A 6,201-nucleotide genomic window follows, 5' to 3' on the forward strand; every position below is an offset into this window, starting at 1 on the left:
AGGGAACCATGCATCAGTAAGATATAAAAACATAAACTTTTAGGCTCCAAACAATGGAGTATCTAAGTATATCAAACAAATCCTTCTCTATTTCAAAAATCAAATGGACCACAACACAAGAATACTGGGTGACTTTAACACACCCCTCTCACCACTGGATAGACCTTCCAAATAAAAACTAAACAAATGAATTACAAAATAAATAATATTATAAATAATTAAGACTTAATGGACATATATAGAGTATTTTATCTATCAACCAGAGAACATTATTTCTTTTCAGCAGCTCATGGATCCTTCTCTAATAGACTATATATTATAAGAATACAAACAAAACTGCAATTTACTATTCAGACATCCCACTCCTCAAAAAACTGATACATGAAAAGTATTTGGTTTTAGAGATGGTAGAGATGTGAGAGATAGCGGACAAAGAAAGAAAGAAAAAAAGGTTTGAATGGAAAATTTCTTGTTGTTCAAAAATTTCTTATCTTCCCTTTCCACCAACCAATAGGGTTTGTCTGAATTTCCATGGTAGTCCCAGTCCAGTGGGTGCTGGACCATTTGGCTTGGCAAGCTGAGAGCAAGGTGCCCTCACACCCTCTTTCAGTCTTCCCACACTCTGAAGAGCTGGCTCCTTCTGTCCGCATGCTCTTCAGGACTCACTGAGCTGGAGAGAGCCTGGTTCTCTCCAGTTTCTCCAACCTGTGTTTCCCTCTGGGGAAATGCCCCAGTCTTTGGCTTTTCTCAGGCTTTCCAGGCCCAGGCTGGGCCACACAGAACCATTAGCAATCTGATGGATATGGGCTTCAGGTACCCCAAGCTCTGTCTCACTGCAGCTCCAATATTTTAATGTTCTAACTTCCCGAGAGACCATTAGAGATGTGGTCACACAAATGAGTGACCCATCAAAGAGGCAGCAAGATGGTGGCCACCCAGCCGGAAGACCTTTAATTCACCCAAACCTGTAGGTTCCCCAAAACATATTTCTAGACCTTGGCCAGTTTCTGCAGACTGATTTGGACATATCCCAAGATGGTGGCAGTGGCAGTGGCCAACCTGAAGGCCCCTTGGCCCTGGTCTCCCAGGCCCTGGCTGATGTCCCAAGATGGTGGTGACCACATGTAAACAAACCTGGAGGTACCCTGATAACAGACCTCTAGGCATCAGTGGGCAGGCAGAAGCAGGTGATTTTCAGGCAAACAGTGGGCCATCTGCAGGCAAACAGTGGGCAGTGACTACAGCCTCACAGAGGTAGAGTATTTCCTCTATTTGAATCCCAAGTCTTGGAGTGACAAGGAATGCAGCCTCCCTCTATTCCACCATCTTGAATCTCTGGCATTGTGTTTTTGTCCTATTATTCCTACACAATCTGTTCTTAGTTTCTTAGTATTTTCATTAATATTGAGTGTTCTAATACCTAGTTTTTATTAGAACACTGATCCTTTTTATGCTTTAGCTTTTCTATTGGTGAGACTCTCCACCAAGATATTTATTTGACTAAGTGAGATTTTTGTTTCCAGGTTTTCTCTTTGATGATTTTTCAGAATCTCTCTTTATCAAAATGTTCTTTCATACCCCATATTTTTTTCACTTAGTTAATTCATAGGATGTTTTAATTAAACTTTTTGAATTTTTGAACATTTCTTTTATTTTGATATCTATGTTTCAGTTATTGTATGGCTCTTCAATTTTGCAACTATTTTATTACATTGTTTCTAATGTTTCTGTTTATTGTCTATTGATATTTGTGTATCTGCAGGGATACATACCTCTTTCACTATTGTATGAGGACCTTTTAATGACTTATTTTCTCTTTACCATATGCCCAATGTCAGTGGTAAATCTCAACACCAAAGCACGCACTGAATTGTTTACAGTACTCTGACAAATGTCAACAATTGCTTTAAAGAAATATAATAATTACAGAAATTGTGACCACTTGAGAAAAAAAAAACATACTGATAAACCATAAAGACATTTGAAAACATTTTTTTTACAACTCTACTAGTTCAAAACTTACAAAGTGGAGTAATAATCTGTAACCAGTTGAAAAAATTAGATATTAAAAGAAGTAAAATTAATTTTGAACTATACAGAGTATAAAAAGAAAAGAAAAAGAAATAGAGGCCAAGGAAAACACAAAAGACAATAGGAGTTGTCATGGAAGAGAGAAAGAGGAAGAAGAATGGGAAAAATTGAGGAAAGTGTATAGAAAATAGAAATAATAAAAAATATATATGAGTAGGTACACCTATCACAATGTATTTTTATAAACAAAAAATATATTAAATTGAAATAACATATGCAGTGTCAAATAGTGTGGCATCCTATTAAACCAACACAGAAGACAACAGCAGTAAAATCAAAACACTAACATTAAAGTGCCTAAAACTTCTCCTGGCTGAGACATTGGAGATGGAGAAATTCCTTGTTGGGCCTTCCAGCTTTAGATTATGCTAGGTATTGTGAGGCATGGCAATGCCCAAGCTTCAGCTATGTTGCCCCGTAAGTGTTTCTGGAGATAGGGCAAATGACCACAGCAGCCAACATTGTAAAGTTTGGTAAAATGTTTATTAGTTTTTACCCCTCTACCTCAGCTTTCCTTTTCAAAAACTGCCCTAAAGTTGTAACAGGGGTCCATTTAATGCTTTGAACATAACACTTATTGTTCTGTAACTATGGCTTATTTTAAAGCTGGTCTGCTTTTATTCCTTTATTCCTTTCCCCCATTCGTAATGATGAAGGAAGCAAGAATAATTTTTCCCCATCCTAGATAAGTTACCTGTCCTTGAGCTCACTCAACACGGGAATAAAGTAATTCAGAATTCAGGACTGGTGCCAGATGATCTATGATATGACTAACTCTGAAGGCTACAAGTAAATTTTTACTGCTGACATGACACAGCTGGAATGTGGACTTTGAAATATCTTAAAGAGATATTTTAAAGAAAGCCATCTCTTCCCCCTAACAGAAATACAGCTTCTGGAACAGAAGTCCCCTGTGTTTCTCCTTTACAAACAAAGTAATAAAACTTCATTTTACTTTTTCTTCAAATTTTGTCCTCATTATTGTATTATCAGTAGACACAAGAATCGAGCTTTTGATTACAAATTGGCACCCAGTATTGGTCCTGAGAGTGGCTTTTGCTCTGGACTTCTTGGGCTGGTTGGACAGTCCAAGCATTCCCCCTTCCATCCAGAAAAGTGTAAGGTCACTGGTGAGCTTGTTGAGAGAATACCACTGGATAATTTGGAGTCTGGTGTTTTAACCTTGTGTTAAAACCCAGGAACGGTTTCTGTAAGTAAAGGGAGAGAGTGAGGAAGGACTGTACCAGCAGTTGTTAAGGTTCCTTTTACTTTAGGGATCAACTGTCTTCTCTCTCTGAACAATTTAGGTTGCTTTACCAAGTGATCTAATTTGAGAAAAGGGAAACTGAATGCATTAAATCTCAACACATAGCTATAGCTGGTAAGCTGCCATGGTGTACATGTCAAGAGTCTTTATTCCACACATCTGGTTCCCCTTCATGAGGACTTCTAGTTCCCCTTCATGGTAACATCTTGTTCTTTTGGGGAACATCTATGGCAACACTGATATAGCAGTCATGGTTAAATTGGAGCAGGGAATCTAGGGAATATTTTTTCTTTCTTTTCTGATCTGCCTATTTTAAAGATCACCATATGTTGTTCCTGCTTTTGTGGAATACCTCTGGTTGTATGTCTCTATGTTTTTATTTGTATCTCTTACTGGCCCTTTCATACATGATAAATGCTACATTGATCTTACCAGTAATCACTTGGGAAAGATCTTGACTGAATGAGCCACCTGTAAGTATAAACCTACCTAAGAAAAGGTTGATTTTTTTGTAACACAATCTGTTCATTGGATGGTTCTCTGAATTATACAATCTTTCAGTTGACATTGGTCTATCAGAGATAAAATGAATGAAAGAAATTTTGAATGTGCTGGAATTTATTCAATTGCATGATAAGGTGTCTGAATAGTCAGAAACTGAGTTAATGTTTCAGAAAAGACACTGACTGTTGTGTGCAAGGATGGCAGGACACCAGAAGAAAGGTTTTAAAGATTTAACTTTATTCAACCTAGGGCTGGCTGTCCTAGCACTGCTTCCGAGTCTATCTCCCAGAAACAGCAGATCATCTTATTGTGGATCAGGAACCCTGAGATGAAAGAAAAATCCCAGAAAAGCTGCCTGTGCTATAGGGAAATTGGAAAAGAGGACCTGAGTTCAGACATGCCCTCCAGCCCCTTTTGCTCATAGGAGATTGTGGCTTCTGGTCAAAAAGAGTGTGGTTGTGGGTGTCTGAACTGCTAGATTATGCCTTGGGGACAGGAATGGTTTCCCCACTTAAGATTGACAGGGCATCCCATTTGGGCAGGGGGCATCCAACGCTAGGGCAGAATAATTTATCCTATGACTATAACCCATCAACTTAAATACACAGGGAGATTGGCAGGATAAACACCTGCAAACAGAAAATAAAACCAGCAATGGCTTGAAAGCATATTGTTAGAATAGAGTAAATTCCTACCCTTTGTGGACAAAAGCAACAGCTGTAAAACTTGAGCTGAATAACTGCCGAGTCCTAAGGTCTGTCTCAAAAAGCTAAAGGCCCTAAACTGCTTGGACTATACTATAGCGACACCACAAGCAGCCGGGGTTATCTTCATATGGAGATAAATGCAACCATCTTTGTGGCCTCAGCATCAGAAACAAAACTTCTCAGGCCTCAACAGTGACTAAAGCAAAGTATCCTAGGACTTCTACACCCCCAACCTCCCTTCAACCACAGTAATAGGATCTAATTAGGATAAGTTATACTTCATGTATGTACAATATGTCAAAATACACTCTACTGTCATGTCTATCTAAAAAGAACAAATATAAAAATTATTTTTAAAAGCAGCCTAGGAGAGTCAAGGCCTTCTTTGGATGCTTTCCCATCATCTGTGTCCTTAATCAATTTCTGATCTCCTTCCTTGAGCTGTGGAAATATTTGGATGAAGCCCTGCTGGATGACTGCCAGAGTCCTATATATGCAGATATCTGTCTCTGGGCCCTTCTGCTTTCTTCAGGGACAGATCTCTAAAAAAACTCTGTATGGTCAATATGACCTTCGTTGGATAAAGTGCCCTGGACATAAAAAAAAGTTTCAGTGAACAGAGGGGGGAAACTGACATAACCCTTCATGGCTAGTTGATATTTTACTTAAGGTATATAATGGCTTGGAAGAACAGAAACGTAAACCAATTTGTGTTTCCTTACCAGCCTCTGAAAAGGGATCTTCAAGGAAGCCGGAAAAAAAGGATGGAAAGGGCATTTCTACAATGAATATCAACATGGTTACTGCATGTAGATGTTCCAACAAGAATCTCTGGGTGCAATTGATAGGGGGAACTTAAAGTTTATGGCATTGTGATAATGGTAAGAGTGGCAAGTCAGGCTCAACAATATCCTCTGCTTCAACCCTTTTTATGCAACCTGGGAAGAAAGAGAATTTTTTTGTGTGTTTATTTTTTTTGAAAACATCAGGTTGTCTGATCCTTTTCCTTTGATGAGGTGTGTTATGTAAATTCAATCCTAAGACAACATTTGCACACAAAAAGCAATGACTCCATTTACAAGTTCCATCAGAACACACCTGTGGTTCCAACTTTCACTTGCTATCCAGAAATAGGGATTAAGCCTGTTCTGCTGGAGGTCTACTAAAGGAAGCTGAAAAGAGAAATCAAAATATTTTGTTTAAGGTGGAGGTAACTGGGATGCATTGATCGTGATGTAACCTTTTCTGGACAAATTTTTAAATATGGATTAAGTCCATTTTGCCTCATACGCTACAATACACCTATTTTTTCTGTTAAGAAACTTCACACTTATATAGCAAAACAAGAGAAGGTTTTAGTAGCCTACTCATTGAGGTGTCATAGCACCCGCATTGAAAGAAAAATACAAACCAAAATAAATAAACACTTTATAAGGTTATAACTCCAGCACTAAATCTATGGAACTGTTGTTTTTCAATTTCTGGCATTGGAGTGTAATTACTACAATGATCAGAGAATGTGAATCAAGTTTTTTTATTGGTTCTTTTAATACATGACATTAGAATCTGTTTTGATAAAATTATACATGCATGGAATATATCTTATTCTAATTAGCACCTCAGTCTTGTGCA

The 6,201-nt window shown here is 38.1% G+C and overlaps 1 pseudogene; it reads right to left on the reverse strand.

Annotated features, from left to right (window-relative positions):
• LOC107159963 overlaps nucleotides 1-650 on the reverse strand; it is a 25,062-nt pseudogene extending 24,412 nt beyond the window's left edge.
• Nucleotides 651-6,201: the final 5,551 nt, after the last annotated feature.

The sequence above is a fragment of the Marmota marmota genome, unplaced genomic scaffold, assembly GCF_001458135.2.
Source record: "Marmota marmota marmota unplaced genomic scaffold, marMar, whole genome shotgun sequence".
Classification (NCBI taxonomy): domain Eukaryota; kingdom Metazoa; phylum Chordata; class Mammalia; order Rodentia; family Sciuridae; genus Marmota; species Marmota marmota.